The sequence below is a fragment of the Eptesicus fuscus genome, chromosome 5, assembly GCF_027574615.1.
Source record: "Eptesicus fuscus isolate TK198812 chromosome 5, DD_ASM_mEF_20220401, whole genome shotgun sequence".
In the NCBI taxonomy this organism is placed as follows: domain Eukaryota; kingdom Metazoa; phylum Chordata; class Mammalia; order Chiroptera; family Vespertilionidae; genus Eptesicus; species Eptesicus fuscus.
Genome location: NC_072477.1, coordinates 39,063,353 through 39,081,309, shown reverse-complemented (window position 1 = coordinate 39,081,309; position 17,957 = coordinate 39,063,353). Strand labels below are relative to the sequence as shown.

At 39.4% G+C, this 17,957-nt stretch overlaps 1 protein-coding gene across 1 annotated transcript in view; it reads left to right on the top strand.

Moving 5' to 3' along the window:
* STYX (serine/threonine/tyrosine interacting protein) overlaps window positions 1-16,957 on the top strand; it is a 94,476-nt gene extending 77,519 nt beyond the window's left edge. The window contains exon 12 of the mRNA XM_054716060.1: window positions 16,902-16,957. The gene's annotated coding sequence lies outside the window, so the exon portion shown is untranslated. The remainder of the gene's footprint in view (window positions 1-16,901) is intronic.
* The last annotated feature ends 1,000 nt before the right edge of the window (window positions 16,958-17,957 follow it).

Below are 17,957 nucleotides of genomic sequence, written 5' to 3'. Positions count from 1 at the left end.
GCCAAGGTCACACTGTGGGAGTAGCTTTGCTAGATCGTCACACCATCGTAGCACTATACTCAGGTGACACACATGCACCTGGCTGCCCAGAGTCTGGGACAACCAATATTTTGGACTTTCGTTTTACTCCTGTTAAGAATTCTACTTTGTTGAATAGCCAAATGGGGATTATGTTTCTGGGCAGCCAGGAAAACTAGAGATACATATGATTATTGTATATTTTGCCGTATATATTTTGTTTAAATAGGACTGAATAGAACATTTTAAATAAACATTTAATAAAGCCATTTTTAGCTATAAGGAATTGTTCTATTATTATTGCTTTTCTTTTCTTTTATGGTGGCTATTTAATTAACACCAAAAGTTAAAATAAGTAGGAGTGTTTTTTTCTCCTAGGAAACTAATCCAATTTTATCATAAAGTATAATATGATTCACCTTATTTGCTGGAATTCACCTATAAAACCAGGTATGCCTACAGATTGGTAGAGTCATTCTTAGACATTCCTTGATTACACCAGTTTCCAGGGGTTACTTTAACACTAGTGGTCTTGATTCGGCATCTAGAAGGGTTCAGCAATCTGGAGAAGGGCTGTGCATAAATTAAATAAGAGTCCAGAGACGAGACATAATTTTGGAAGGCATTATGGGGAGTCAGAGAAGCTTGGCTGAATAAACCAAGTTCTCCTTGTCTCAGGACCCCTTGCTTTTTATTAACACAATTTGTCCTAAGGCAAGGTGGAGATATACACATCAAAGGGTAGGGTTTTGTACAGAATCCATTGTCAGATTGGAAGAATTTGCCTATGGCTGTTCAGGTGTTTGGCCAGTAGGAGGCAATAACATGTAGATTAAGAAGCCCTGAGCTGTCTGGCAGCAAGCAATCATTTTATGCATCCTTTTCAGGTTTTGGGGAAATGCCTTTTAGCCATTCCCAGATGATTCAGCCCTGCTGACATGCTGGAATTGGCTTCCAGCATTACTTGACTTTCATCTCTGAATTCGTAGCCTTTAAGTATCTAACATATAGTTTATTTATTTGTTTATTACTCACTGCAAAAGTACATGTGTAACATTACAGAAATACAGGATAGAGTGATTAATCCCCATAATCCTGCCCTCAGGGATAACTACTGTTAATAGCTTGGTTGATCATACTCCAGACTGCCTGGGTACCATTTCCATTTAGCTGGCAGCCTTGAACAAGCTATTTGTCCTCTTACTTCCTCCGTTTCCTCATCTCGGTGTAATAGTACTGGCTTCCAGGGTTTTGTGAGGGTTTAATAAGAATATGTAAAGTATCCAGCATGGTTTTTGGGATATAGTAAATGCTTAACAAATGCTAGTTTTGTACATGTATTAGGATAGGCTAGATTATGGTGCAGTAACCAACAACAAAATCTCAGTGCTTTAACACAACAACAATTTATTTCTTGCTCATGCTGCACGTCTCACACAGGTTGCAGAGTGGTTTCTCCATGCAGTCACTCAGGGACCCAGGATACTGGAGAGTCCACCATGCTGTGGTCATCATCGGCCATACATGGCTCCTCTGCTCATTTTAGGAGTGAAAAGAGACTATAAAATCACACAAGGAGTTTTTATTGCTCCAGCCCATAATTGACATATTCCACTTTCAATCACAATTTATTGGCCATAACGAGTAACCAAAGCCCTGCCCAACAGAAAGCGAGCTGGGAAATGTGTAGTGTGGAGTGCAGACTGTGTAGTGAGTACTTCTCCCTCAGTCGCAGTCCGCTTTCTTCCATCCAGCATGGTATGATATTATCCAAACAGTGTTGCAGGTTTTTGTTTTTTTTTTAAATGTAATATATCATGGATGTCTCCTCATATCAATACATATTTATTCGTTCATTTACTATTTATTAAGCCCTTCTGGGTGTCAGGCATTATTCTAGGTAGTGGATTATACCAATGAAAACATTTGATAGTCCTTCCCTTCATGTAGTTTACTGGATTGCAAACAGATAAAAATACATTGAAAAAGTATAGAAAGTAAGAAATGTTATAGTGAGAAATAAGAAAGACAAAAGGTAGCCCTGGCTGGTGTGACTCAGTTGGTTGGGCATCACCCCATGTACTGAAAGGTTGCTGGTTCAATTCCTGGTCAGGGCACATGCCAGGTTCTGGGTTCTGGGCTCTATCCCCAGTAGGGGGCATGTAGGAGGCAGTCAATCAATGATTCTCTCTCATGATTGATGTTTCGCTCTCTTCCTCTCACTTTCTCTCTAAACATCTATTTTAAAATCTTTAAAAAGAGAAAAGGTGGAGGGTGTTTTAGGGGGTGCCGTTTTAAGTCAAATGTGCATAGAAGGCCTCTGTGAGGTGATTTGAGTTCATCCTGAAAGCTGCGAAGGGAGCTGTGTAAATACAGCTAGAGGAAGAGCAGGCCAAGAAAATGAAACTGTCAGTGTGGTTGGTGATATGTGCATGAAGATGGGTTCTTCTGTTTTTGTGTCTGTTTAAAACTTTCCATGAAAAAACATTTATAACAGAACATAGCCCTGGTTATAAAACTTGTATCTAGATTTTATTTCTGCTTTTTTTTTTGGGAGCGGGGGGGTCATGACAGAAAATGTAATAGATATTCTTAATTTTCTAAAAAAATGAGTAAAAAGGTTTCACCAATTTACCTCCTCAGAAAAAATGTTTTAACATCCTCACTAACTCTGGCTACTATACAGCCTAGCCCTTGATTACAGACTGCTGTTTATTACTGCATAATTGTGTGTGTGTGTTAGTCTTCTCTTTCCAATTTTATTTTATCTCATTTTAAAATATACTTTTTATTGTTGACAGAATTACAGATACCTCCTCTTCCCCTTTTACCCTCATCCTCCTAGCCCGACCCCCCCCCCCCCCCGCCATGTTTTCACTACCTTATTGTTCATGTCCATGGGCTATGCCTAGAAGCATATAACTTCTTTGGTTCATCTCTTCTCATCCACCCAACCCACATCAAGGTATGTCAGTCTGCTCCATGCCTCCATGCTTCAGGTCTTATTTGTTGGTCAATTCATTCTGCTCATTAGATTCCACAAATAAGGGAGATCATATTATATTTGTCTTTCTCAGATTGGCTTATTTCACTTAGCATCATATTTTCCATGTCCGTACATGCTGTCCCAAAGGCTAAGAGATCCCTCTTTTTCACAGCTGCATAGTATTCCATAGTGTAACTGTACCACACCTTTTTTATCCATTCATCTACTGATGAGCACTTGGGCTGTTTCCAAATCTTAGCTATTGTAAATAATGCTGCTATGAACATAGGGATGCATATATTCTTTCTGATTTTTTGGGGGAGGGTTCTTAGAATATATTCCCAGAAGTGGGATTGCTGGGTCAAATGGAAGTTCCATTTTTATTTTTTTTGAGGAAACTCCATACTGTTTTCCACAGTGGTTTCACCAGTCTGCATTCCCACCAGCAGTGTACTACGGTTCCCTTTTCTCCATATCCTCGCCAGCATAAAATTGTTGTTTGTTGATTTTTTTATGATGGCCATTCTGACAGGTGTGAGACGATATCTCATTGTGGTTTTAATTTGCATTTCTCTGATGATTAGTGACTTTGAGCATTTTTTCATATGTCTCTTGGTCATTTGTATGTCCTCTTTGGATAAATGTCTATCCAGGTCTTCTACCCATTTTTAAATTGGATTATTTGTCTTTCGTTTAGTTGTATGAGGACTTTATATATTGTTTCTGACTTTTTAAAATTCACCTTTCTATCATTTCCTTTAAAGTGATTAGACATATAATAAATTCCCTTTAAAAATTACAGATTGAGAAATAAAACTTGAATCATTAAGTTTTATTAAATGTAACCTTAGTTATTATAACATTTTACTGTGTTGAGGGAAAAAAAAAAAAAGCTGCACAAAATAGTATACCCACAAACAATTTAAAAGTTTTGAGCATTAGAGAGCTAGTTCAAAAATGCTTTAGGCTCCCCCCATTCCCCAGTAATTGGCCAGATGTGAGGTATAATTTGAATGGAGACTTTTCTTAGTCACATACTTATCATGATTCTTCCATTAAAAATTTGTTCTTTTAGTGCTTTACTTTCTGTTGCCATAGAACTAGGCTAAATTGCACAAACATTTTGAGTCAGTTCTGTCAGTTTTTCCTTAAGATGACCATGAGTCTTAACAATTAGATGATTGTGATTGAATTTTAAAAAAATGAAATCAGCCTTGTCCAGCCCAAAGAGTTTACTGGACTCTTTAAAAGTTATTTGGCTAGATTGTCAGGTCACACCCAGACACCAAAGAGAAATGTCACTAAAAGATCACTCACTTAGAACCACCCTACATTGAGGGGAAATGGTGACAGGCTGGTCAAGCATGAGGAAGACTCCTGTCACAGACAAATTTGTCAGTGTTAGTCACGCACTAGAACATAATGTTTAAAGGAAAATGCATGACACCCCTGGGAAGCTATGTTGGAAGAGCTGTGGCCAAAGAAAAGAGAATTACAAATTTAGGGAGAATTGTGCTTCCATGACACAGATAATTTGGAAGTCTGGTGCATAAAAAGTTTTGTTTTTATAATTTAGTTCACCTTAGTTAGGATCTATTTTATATAAGGCAAAAATCTCTCTTTTGAGAACAGTGTCTTTACATCAGGAAGGAAGGATTACTGCATTATGCTGACATTCAGTTGGAAACATTTTTAGGGTATACGATGATTCATTATCAGTATCAGACTGTCTAATCATAAGCCTTATCCAATCATAAGAATACTTTTAGGCCCTGGACCATGTTGCTAAGTGGTTAGAGCATTGGCCCACACACCAAAGGGTCACAGGTTCAATTCCTGGTCAAGGGCATGAATCTGGGTTGCAGGTTCAATCCTCTGCTCTGGTTGGGGTGCATGCGGGAGGCAGCCAATCAATGTGTCTCTCTCACATTGATGTTTCTCTCTCTCTTCCTCTCTCCTTCCTTCCCTCCACTTCTACTCTCTCTAAAAAAAAAAAAAAAGGAAAAAATATCCTAGGGTTAAGATTAACAAAACAAAACAAACAAACAAAAACAAACAACAACAACAAAACGCTTTCAGAACAGTGGCCATACCTCAGTGTCAAACACAGAAGACATATGACACCATTATAATTCAAAAGTCACCAAACAGCTTTGAGACCACAGACAATAATTTTGATCTCTGAACCTCAATTTCCTCATCTTAAAAATGGACACACAGATGATCTTTCTCCCGCATTTTACTGGTGTGTTTTACATATACCAAAATTCTGAGCCTCGTTCTTCAGGCAGAAACCTGAGCAAAGGGAAAAATAAATATGAAAGTACTCAAACATAACGTTCCCCTATTAACTGCTAATCATCATCCCAAGGGAGAATTTCTTTAGATTTCTACCTGAGGATTCAAGCTTTGCTTAATACTCCCCTGTCGTATTACAAATTCTCTATTCAGTCATCCTTCCTTTATTCATTCTTCTAGGGAGTTGATAATTTGCCAAATATTAAGATCCCACCATGTGCTAAGCACTGTGCTAGGGCCTGGAGATACAAAAAGGACTAAGGTAGACACAGTTCCAGCCGCATGGAACTTGTAATAGAGCAGGGGAGAGCAGCATTGCACTGAGTTTATGCAGAAGTGGGACAGGATGTTATGAGAGCTTTCAACAGGGGATTTCTTAGCCTATTTGGGTTTTAGAGATATCAAAGCTGAAGCAAGAAAAATAGGGAGGAGTTGGCTGAGCAGAGAGTACAGGGGAAAGTGGTTTAGGCAGAGAGAACAGCACTGAATTGATTCGGAAGTACTGGAAGGACGGCCAACACGGCTACAGTGTAGAGTCAGGATCCAGAGCTCAGAGGCCTCATTAAGCGTTTGGTCTTTGTTCTGAGAGTAATGGGAAGCCATTGAAGTTTTAGTTTTGTTTCTTTTGTTGTATATTTATGATGGAAAGTGACATGATCACTTGCATTTTAAAAAAGCTCATTCTAGCCCTTGCCAGGTGGCTCAGTTGTTTGAAGCATACCAAGGTTGCAGGTTCGATCCCCTGTCAGTGCACATGAAAGAATTAACCAATGAATTAATAAATAAGTGGAACAACAAATCGATGTTTTTTTTTTCTCTCTCTCAAATCAGTTTTAAAAACTTAAAAGCTCATTCTAGGCACTATGTGTAGGAGAAGATGGCACACAAATAATGTATATGGGGAAACCAGTTAGGAGGCAGTTGGAGGAAATGAATTAGGGGGTTGGCAAAGAAGAGGAGGAAATCGTGGACTGATTCAAGAGATATTTAGGAGACAGAATCGGTAGGTGCCCTTTATTTTTGCCTTGCCTTTCTGATTGGGGGCACTTTCTGATGTGAGGTGCAGGAAGGTGGGTGCAAGTGCTGAGCAGCAATATTGCTAGGTAGAAGAGGCAGAGATCAGAGTTTGCACTGCTGAGCCGGCTGTAATTTGTGAGTCAGTATGTCCAAATTGATGGAGCTGTGAAGAGGAGAATTTCAGAGGTCTGTGGGGAGGTTATGTTCAGGGCTATGGCTAAGTGCTTGGCTACACATGTGCAAGGCAGACCATGTTAGGCCTACCTGTAGTAACTGTTAGGGGACTGAGCAGTTAGCAGAAATACCAGTGCTGGAAGACTGAACTCCATTCGATGGAGAGATCTTATCAAATGCCTTGGCCATTCAGTAGAAACTCCAGTAAGGTTCATGCTCTTAAGACTAAAGACAAAACCGAAACAGGATAAAGTTGAATCAGAGTAATTAATAACCTACCAGAATAAAAGTCAACACTCTTTAAAGAAAGACAATAAACATAGTTCCTCATAATGTAGTATTGAGAATTGTTTTATATACAGTAAGAAATTACTAGGCAAGTAATTCAAGACAGAGGGAAATGTGATCCTTAATCAAGAGACAAAATAGTGAATAGAAAGAGAGATGACCCTAGATGTTAGAATAGATGTGGGTTCCAAAGCATCTATAATAATAAAAGCATAATGTGCTAGTTAGATGGATTAGACTGTGGGGAAATGGTGACAGGCTGGTCAACCTTCCGGACGTCCTTCCAGACGAAGCCACGGCAGCGGGGGCCGAGGCAGAGGTGGCTGCCACAGAGGGCGGGGGCCAAGGCAGAGGCAGTTAGGGGCGATCAGGCAGGCAGGCGAGCAGTTAGGGGTGATCAGGCAGACAGGCAGAGGCGGTTAGGGGTGATCAGGCAGGCAGGTAGAGGGCTTAGGGGCAATCAGGCAAGTGGTTAGGGGTGATCGGGCAGGCAGGCAGAGGTGGTTAGGGGCGATGAGGCAGGCAGAGGTGGTTAGGGGCGATTAGGCAGGCAGGCAAGTGGTTAGGGGCTATGAGGCAGGCAGGCAGAGTGGTTAGGGGTGATCAGGCAGGCAGGCAGGCAGGCAAGCGGTTAGGAGCAAGTGGTCCGGAATTGGGAGAGGGATGTCCAACTGCTGGTTTAGGCCTGATCCCACTGCAGGATTGGGCCTAAACCGGCAGTCAGACATCCCCCGAGGGGTCCCGGATTGCAAGAGGGTACAGGCTGGGCTGAGGGATTTCGTGCACCAGCCTCTAGTCTATAATAAGTATGTTCAAGGGTTTAGAAGAAGAGATAGTTTTCCTTTTAAAGTAAGTGGACAGATGGGGAATCTCAGCAGAAAATGGAAACTAGGAAAACAGAACTAAATGGAAATTTGATAACTGAAAAACTACTGCTAAACAGAGCTTAGAGGAAAACGTACTGTCTTAGATGGTTCTATTAGAAATGAAGGCTAAAAACTAATGCCCAGAGCATAAAACTTAAGTTAGAAAAGAAACAGATGAATAAACAAACAGAATGAAGGAAACTGTTAAGAATAAGAGGAACAAGTTATGACGTAAACAAATTTATACAGGCCAATGCAGAAGATTAATAAAAGCAGCAAACTTCTAGCAAGGTTGATCAAAGGGAAAAAAAGAGGATGCACAAATAAACAATACTAGGAATGAAAAGGGGGATTTAGCCAGAAATGCTCCCAACTTTAAAAAGCTAATAAGATATTATAAACATGTTTATGCTAAAAGAACTTGAAAATTAGATAAAATTTGATAGAAAATATAACTTCCTACAGCTATCTCAAGAACAAATCAAATCCTGAATAATAGTTCTATAGCCATGAAATAAGTTGTCAGTAAATTAAAATCTTCCTGCAAAGCAAACTTTAGACAGAGTTTTATTAGCTAGGAAACATACAATTCCAATATTGTACAAACTACCACAGAGAACAGAAAAAGAGGAATAACTCCCCAGCTCTTTTTAAAAAGCTAGTATAACCTTGATGCCAATATATCACTATATCAGTATAACCAGACAAAAACAACAGAGAATCATTATGACCATAGTGAAAATCATAATAGTGAAAATCCTAAATAAGCTGAGTTGGAAAATGGAATCTGATAATGTATAAAAGAGATAATAATACATCATTACAGGGTATCATGATGGATGTATCTCACAAATCCATTAGTTTAATATTAGAAAAAAACTAATTGAATTTTGATTAAAAAAAACTTGAATTTTGACAAAATTCAACACAGATGATTTTTTTAAAAAGCTTCTTAAGCAAGGAATAAAAATAGCCTTTCTAACCAAAAAGAGGTTATCTACCAAATATGGCAGCTAACATTATTCTTAATTTGATGTGTTGAAAGCATTCTCATTTAGCTCAGGAAGAAGACAGGTGGCATAAAGGAGAGAAGATCTAAATGGACTTCATGGTGTGAAAGATACCCCTGAAACTGCAATACTGTGGCTCAGTCTAAGTAAATGAAGAAATAGATCATGTTTACGGATGATAAGGTTCAATAATTTTTTTAATTAGTTCTTTTCAAATTGATCAATAGAGTCAATGCAATTCCAACCAAAATCTGTGTGTGTGACTTGTCAAACTATATAATTTATATGTGAGAACCAAAAATATACTCTTGAAGAAGAACATGATGCAGAGATTTGCTTTACAAATTACCTTTTTTAAAAATTATACTAATTAGGGCAGTGGGATGCTGGTTCAGGGATAGAAAAAAATGACCAATGAAACAGGAAGGATAGGATATCCAACAGAACCCACCTAAATGGAAACTTGATTTATGGCAGGCTTGCTTTGTGAAATCAGTGGCAGAAAGAATGTACTTTTTTTCTAAAAAAAAAAAAAAGTGTTAGTCAGATTTAAAACAAATACTCCAAAAATTTATATGGAACTAAAAAAGACCCCAAATAGCTGCAGCCATCTTGAGAAAGAAGAACAAAGTTGGAGGGATCACAATACCTGATATTAAGTTACATTACAAAGCCACTGTAATCAAAACAGCCTGGTACTAGCACAAGAACAGGCAAATAGATCAATGGAATAGAACAGAGAGCCCAGAAATCAAGCCATTACACTCAATTAATATTTGACAAAGGAAGCAAGAGCATACAATGGAGTTAAGACAATCTCTTCAATAAATGGTGTTTAAAAAAACTTGGCAGATACATGCAAAAAAAATGAAACTAGACCACCAACTTACAGTATACACAAGGATAAACTCAAAATGGATAAAAGACTTAAATGTAAGTCATGAAACCATAAAAAAACCTAGAAGAAACCATAGACAGAAAAATCTCAGACATCTCTCATAGCAATATGTTTGCTGATACATCTCCTAGGGCAGTGGTCGGCAAACTCATTAGTCAACAGAGCCAAATATCAACAGTACAACGATTGAAATTTCTTTTGAGAGCCAAATTTGTTAAACTTAAACTTCTTCTAATGCCACTTCTTCAAAATAGACTCGCCCAGGCCGTGGTATTTTGTGGAAGAGCCACATTCAAAGGGCCAAAGAGCCACATGTGGCTCGCGAGCCACAGTTTGCCGACCATGGTCCTAGGGCAAGGGAAACAAAAGAGAAAATAAACAAATGAGACTTCATAAAAATTAAAAGCTTCTGCAAAGCAAAAGAAACCATGAACAAAATGAAAAGGGAGCCCACTATATGGAAGAACATATTTGCCAATGATACATCTGATAAAGGGTTAATATCCAAAATATAGAAGGAACTCATACAACTTAACAAAAGGGTGACAAACAATCCAATTAAAAAATGGGCAAAGAACCTAAATAGACACTTCTCCAAAGAGGACATACAGATGACCAAGAGACATATGAAAAAATACCCAAAGTTACTGATCACCAGAGAGATACAAATTAAAACAACAGTGAGGTATCACCTCATATCTGGCAGAATGGCAACCATCAACAAATCAACAAATGACAAGTGCTGACGAGGATGTGAAGAAAAGGGAACCCTAGTACACTGCTGGTGGGAATGCAGACCCGTGTAGCCATTATGGAAAACAGTATGGAGTTTCCTCAAAAAATTAAATATGGAACTGACCCAGTGATCCCACTTCTAGGAATATATCCTAAGAAACTTGAAACACTAATCAGAAAGAATGTATGCACCCTTATGTTCATAGCAGCACCATTTACAATAGCTAAGATCTGAAAACAGCTTAAGTGCCCATCAGTAGATGAGTGGATAAAAAAGCTGTGGTACATTTAGACCATGGAATACTATCCAGCAGTAAAAAGTAAGGATCTCTTACCCTTTGAGACAGCGTGGAGGGACCTGGAGAGTACTATGCTAAGTGAAATAAGCCAGTCAGAGAAAGACAAGTATCACATAATCTCACTCATATATGGAATCTCAAGAACAAACTAAACTGATGAACAGAGAGGATCCAGAGACTGGACGCTTGGAACAGACTGTGGAATCTCAGAGGAAATGTGGGGGTCGGGAGTCGGGGAGCAGGTGAGAAGAGATTAACCAAAGAACTTGTATGCTTATATGTATAACCCATGGACACAGACACCAGGGTGGTGAAGGCCTGTGTCAAGGGGCAGAGGTGGGTTAGAAGGGATCAATGGGAGCAAAGGGGACATCTATAATACTTTCAACAATACAATTTTTTTAAGTGTTAGTACAATTTAAAAGCATGGTATTTGACCCCTACCTCCCACCACACACTAAAATAAATTCTAAAGTCAAAAGTCTGAATGAGAAGGGCAAACAAGAAAACTTTTAGAAAACCATATAGAAAATATTTTATGGCTTTGGGCTCTAAATTTATTTCTTTTAAAAGATCCAAAAAGTATAAGTTAAAAGGCAAAATTAAAAGGCAAAAGATGACACCCAAAGCAATCTTGAAAAAGAAGATAAAGTTGGAGTGCTCCCAATCTCAAACCTTATTACAGAACTACAGTAATCAAGATAGTGTGGGACGAGTAGAAGAATAGACATATAGATCAATGGAGTAAAATGGAGAATCCAGTAATAAATCCTTACATTATGGTCTGTTGATTTTCCATAATGATGCCAAGATTGTTTAATGGAGAAAAAAAATAACCTTTTCAACAAATGGTGCTTGGACAACTGGATATTCACTTGTGAAAGAATGAAATTAGACCTCTACCTCATCCATACACAAAAAATGGTTCATAGGCCTACATGTACAACAAAAACAAAACAAAACAAAAAACTGTAAAACTACTAGAAGAGAATATAGGCATAAATCTTAGCTTGGATTGGCAATGATTTCTTAGCTACAACACCAAAAGGGCAAGTGATAAAAAAGATTCATTGGACTTCATCAAAATTAAAAACTTTTGTACTGCATACTATACCATCAAGAAAATTAAAAGACAACCCATAGAATGGGAGAAAATACTGGTTTCAGGTGGCAAAGAAAGCCCGGTAGCAGAGCAAGAGATGTAAATGCTGGCAGTCCAGAAAGCAAACCCTATAAATAAAGCCTGCAGGCATATGGTAGGGCACCAGTAGTAGTAGTATCTGCTCCTCAGGGCCAGACTCTTCAGTAGGATTAGGCAGGCCTCAGTCTTAGCTAGGGATTCCCAGAAAGGATACCGAGACTGAGGCACAAAGGCTTATATGCTATTACTTAATTAGGCCGAGCACGTCCAAGAAACAGGGGTAGGAAAAGTGGGTGAATCAGAGGAGGGAGAACCAATATGACATTGCATCATGGAGGAAGTTATCATTAAATGCCGTTAATTGCTTGATGTCTTGGGATAGTCTTTAAGAAGCCTTGAAAAGCCTTTGGACTTTTGTACCCGAAGACCCCAAAAGAACCTGAATACATTTTTTTAAAGTTTGGCCTCCCCTCCACAGGTAGTTAGTGGATATCTGTAAATTAAGATTCTCTTAGGCTGCATTCATACCTCAGGTTCCCTTTCATCAACGTCCAACTCATAATTGGTGGTAATGGATAGCAGGGATCGTTGAAATCCACAGAATAATAGCTACCATTTAGTAAGCACAAGGCAGTTTTTATATAATGTCTCATCTTCACAAAGCAGTTTTTGTTACAATGATTTTATTACTGCCCCAAATTAGACTCCACTAATTTAAGGAACGTGGCCAAGGTCATGAAACTAGTAAGTAGCAGACCAGGTCTTGGACCCAGGTCTGTTTTTCTAAAACTCCCAAAACAATGCTCTTTCTATTATACCGTGAAGCCTCTTAGAAGAAAGGGTTGAGATTCCTAAATCTCTTCTTAGCCAATACTTTTTAAAAATGCTATTTATTTTTTTAAATTGGTCATAAAAACACCTGGCTTAAAAATTAAAGAAAAACAAAAGACTTTTCAGTGAAAGCTCTCCTTTTTTACCCTGTCCACCAGTCACCCGATTCCTCTTTTCAGGGGCAACGTTACCAGTTCCATGTGTATCTTTCCCAAAACAGTTATGCATAAATATAAGTATTATTTTTCTGTTTAACAGAAATTACATGGATACACACTCACCTTAGGTTTCTTTTTTTCACTTAACAATGCATCTTCAATTCACATCCATATTTCCACATAAAGTTTAGCCAATACTTTGAAATGTTCTCACCATTAGGACTTTTATTATTAAAAAGGATGAGATAAATTATACTAAAATGTATCTACTATTTTCCCTGTGCTACTTATCCACTATTAAAAGAATAAACCAGAAGCAAATTGTCAAAGAACCAGGCAACAGGAAAGGCGTGGAGAAACATGAAATGCACATGAGCTCGAGAGTAGCTCTCAGTGAAAATACTTTCTTGTTTCCTCTCTTGGGTTACCTTGGCCCTAACTCTAATCTGTAATTTTCAGGTGTGTTTTGAATGTAACTGCTGTTATTCTTCTGTGTTTTTTGTTTATAGGCATGAGTGAAATGTGAGTACATATTTGTCCTGTTGGCCTCTTAAACTATCTGGCCCCAATATTCCAAGATGAGAAGATAACGTGAAAATGAGTGGGAAGCCTAGCTCTTGTCCTTCTCCAAATTTCATAGTCCTAAAGTCTCTATCACACAGGATAGCACTTGATTGCGTTTAGTTTAATACTTTTCACTAGTTGTTTCTTTTATGTAGAAAATGTCATCTCCAGGGCAGAGACCATATCTCCCACCACAGTGGGCGGATGATAGTAAGTCCTGGAGGACAGAAGAGAAATCAGGTGATCCGATACTTCCTCCTGCATTGACAAGAGGCTAACATAGGTGGTGGGGTGTGGGGAGAGGTGAGGATGAAAGTAGAGTAGAATCACAAGGCAGATTTCTCAGCTCTATGTGCTCATCTGCTCCTGCATCAACATTTCATTTGGGGGAGTGAATGGGACATATGCAGGGGTGGGAAAAGGAGGTTCACAGTTGTGAGTGTGTGAAACAGAGTTTATTCTTGTTGAGTTGATTAAGCTATTGTAAACCGTAACCTGCGTGACAATTGTAGACCTACTTTTGCTCACCCCTGTATATTTTGAGAAAGCTCCTTGGGGGATTCTTACATTCCTCCATCTTCTTACCCCTAATTCATAATTATCGCTAGTACAAAAGGGAGGTACAAAAGATAAGAGCAAATATCAAATATCCAACTAAGTTGAAAATTCTTAAGCAATTTATTTTAAATCAGAGAAGATGGGACTTCCTTTAAGCCTCTTGTTGTATTAGCAGCGCACAGGAAGGGCGGACTGTAGTGATGAAAGCTGCCCATGCCCGGGTTTAAGAGCTCAGATGGCCCACTTTTGTGTGTCCCAAGTGTTCTAATGTGTTTGCCTAAAGTTGTTCTATCTTCTTTTTCTTATCTCCCTGAAAAATTCTCTCTGAAAGATCCTGGATCCATGATGTTAATGTCCACTAATAGTAGTGTTTTCTAATTTGGCGGTTCTTAACTTGAACGAGCACCAGAATCACCTGGAGGGTTTGTTAAGGCGCAGATTGCTGGAACCACCCCCAGATTTCCCGATTCAGTAGTTGTGAGGTGGAGCCCAAGAGTTTTCATTTCTAACACATCCCCCTTGGATGCTGATGCTGCTGGTCTGGGAACCACACTTTGAGAGCCATTGTTCTGATTATTATTAATGTCATGCTTCCCACGGTAGGGTAAGGGAGAATCCCAGGAACTAGGAAAGGTGCTTGGGATTGGCAGTGCCCATGCTGGGACTAGGTAAAGCCAGAGAAAACAACAAGAAGAAAAGTTTAGCTTTTTTTTTTTTTTTGTAAAGGGTTTGATAAACAAGAATAAGCAAAATCACTAGAATGTCTTTTCCATACTCACTAATAATTATGTTGTTTTTGTTTGATTTTAAAGCATGGAAAGAACATTTTGTGTACATGAAGTGGTCACTTTTGTATTATCAGGAAATCTGGTGGCATTAGCACTGAAGTTAAGTCAAAGTGAAAAAATACATGAGTGTGTGAATATAAAATATGTACATGTATTATGTATATATGAACACTTTACATATAATTTATACATATTTCATATCTATCACTTTAAAGTTCTTTTCTGGTTCACAGGTTCTTGCTTTTTTCTGTCTAGTGATTTTTTAAAATATATATTTTTTTATTGATTTCAGAGAGGAAGGGAGAGGGGAGATAGAGATAGAAACATCAATGATGAGAGAGAATCATTGATCGGCTGCCTCCTGCACGCCCCCTACTGGGGATCGAGAATGTGCCCTTGACCAGAATTGAACCCGGGACTGACGCTCTATCCACTGAGCCAAACCAGCTAGGGCTGTCTAGTGATTTTTCATTTGGCATCAGACGTGATAAACGTTATGTTAAGTGTTTTCATTTTGTTGTCTTTTTTCAGAGTATTGAAGTTTGTTTTGGCACACAGGTTAGTGTTTAGATTAGTTGTGGATCAACTTGATATTTTGGAGGTTTATTTTAAGCTTTGTTAGAGTGTTCCTAGAATAGCCTTTACTCTAGGGCTATTTTATTATTTTTAATTTTGTTATTATTTTTTTAATCCTCACCAGAGGATATTTTTTCCATTGATTTCTAGAGAGTGTGGAAGGGAAGGAGCGGTGTGTATGTGTGTGTGGGGGGGGGGGGGGGGAATAGAAAGAAACATCTACGTGAGAGAGACATGTCGATTGGTTGCCTCCTGAATGCACCCCTATAGGAAATTGAACCCATGATCCTCCATTCCATGGGCTGACGTTCTAACCACTGTCCCAAACCAGCCAGGGCTGTTGTTATTTATTTATTTACTTATTTATTTATTTATTTATTTATTTATTTATTTATTTTCAGAGAGGAAAGGAGAGAGAGAGAGAGAGAGAGAGAAGAGATAGAAACATCAATGATAAGAGAGAATCATTGATTGACTGCCTCCTGCATGTCCCACACTGGGGATCGAGCCTGTAACCTGGGCATATGCCCTGATCCAGAATCAAATCACGACTTCCTGGTTTATATGTTGATGTTCAACTACTGAGTCAATCCCGCTGGGCTAGGACTGTCTTTTAAAAAATTATCTTTATTGTTGAAAGTATTACAGATGTCCCTTGTTTTCCCCATTGACTCCCTCTAGGGCTACTTTAGTTTTAATAATAAACTGTAACCCCTCTGGAATTTCTGTTACTGCCCAATGGCCTAGGGAGGCCAGTCTACTCTGGTTGGGTAATTTGAACATCTCCTAGCCCTCTGTGTACTCTGAGAATGGCTCAGCTTACAGCCTCTGGTGGTAGTTCTTTGCCCAGCATTGCAGTTTCAGTCTATGCCTGTGCAGATCGATGTTCAGCCAAACATTCAGGAAGACGCTGTGCACATTTTGGAAGCTCTTTCTCTGTATAGCTCCCTCCTCTCTGGTACTTTGCCTTATACATTCCAGCTTCCTCCCCTCCTAAAAATCCAATCTCTAGCTCATCAACTTAATGAGACCACTGTGCTTTGAGTTTTCCTTCCCTGTGCTGTCATCTCAAAATTGTCACCAGATGGGAAGAAGTTTTCCTTTTCTCAGAGATCGGAGTCTTTTCCTGTCTGTCGTCACAGTGGCTGAAAACAGTTGTCTCATATCTTTTGTCCAGGTTTCCAGGTGGGAGAGTAAATTCTGCACCAGTTACTTCTTCGTGATCAGTAGTGGAGCTCAATATTTTCAATGTTGAATCTTCCAATCCCTGTATATTTATTTAGGTCTTCTTTGAGATTTTATTTTATCTTTTGACATATATTTTTATAGATTTCAGAGAGGAAGGAAGAGGGAGAGAGCGATAGAAACATCAATAACGAGAATCATTGATCGGCTGCCTCCTGCATGCCCCCTACTGGCCGCAGGCCGACGCTCTATCCACTGAGCCAAACCAGCCAGGGTGAAAATACTTCTTAACGCCTGGTGAGACAGATGTCTTCACCTGGTAGGTCTGGGTTTTCCTAGCCTCAGCCCCTGGCACAGGGCGTTCCCACAGCCCAGTGGGTGAGGGTTGGGAGGGGAGCAGTAGAGGCAGACACACAGGTTCAGAAGAAAGCACCTACTTCATCACTGTGCTTGCGCCTTCGGGGCCTGTTTGGCTCAGTTCAGTTATGTGGTTTCTGCTGGATTTCTGGAGGTGCCTCAGGTTACAGCTAGTGGAACAGAAGCGCACACTTCATGGTACCGTTAGACTGAAGTCTGCTGGTGGCCCTTGCCTTCCCAGACCCTGATGTGTGCCTCAATAGTTGAACCTTCAACAGATCCATTCAGTAAGTACTAGTATGTACTGAATGCCTACTCTCTGCTTGCATTGTGGATGTAGCAATGACCCAATAGACAAAAATCTCTGTTCTCAGGACATTTTTATTCTAGTTTATTAAAAGGAAATAATTAGCCCTGGCCGGTGTTGCTCAGTGGTTAGAGTGTAGGCCTGCACACCAAAGGGTCTCGGGTTTGATTCTGGTCAAGGGCATGTACCTGGCTTGCAGGTTCAATCCCCAGCCCTGGTCGGGGCAGGTATGGGAGGCAACCAATTGATGTGTCTCACATCAATGTGTTTCTTTCTCTCTCCCTCTCGCTCTCCCTCTCCCCTTCTGTCCCTCCTTTCCACACTCTCTAAAAATCAAAGAAAAAAATATCCTTGAGTGAGGATTAATAAAAAAATAAGAATAAAACTTAAAAAAGAAAATAATTATTTTTGTTGTTGGGTATAGTGCTTTACTAAAAATATACTAAGGGCCTTCTCCACGATTACTAATGAAAATTGCTCCTCTTGGTCTTTGTTGTCCACATTTCTAATATTTCTGAAGACGTGTGAATTCGGAAAATGCTTGCTGGCTGGTGACGCAATCCTGGCTGGTGACGCAATCCTCAACAAAGGTCAGTGTTTTCAGGAGCACAGCATTCACGGGAAAACAATTTACCAATACCTGCGTCACTGGGGCCACATTTCTAATGGGAAAACCCGCAGGCGTGACAAGGCTGCCACCAAAACCTGGACACACACGTGCCTCTTTCCTCTCTCAGTCTGTGAAGTGCGACGCTTAGCACACACAAAAAGTAAATTTTGCAAACCGTCGTAATACTACTGGCTTCTTAATGCAAACTTATCACACAAAGAAGTGACTGGAAATGGTTCTTTTGGACAGATGTATGCTGGCTCAGGGAAAAGTGCTGGCTGGAATTTCTTCCA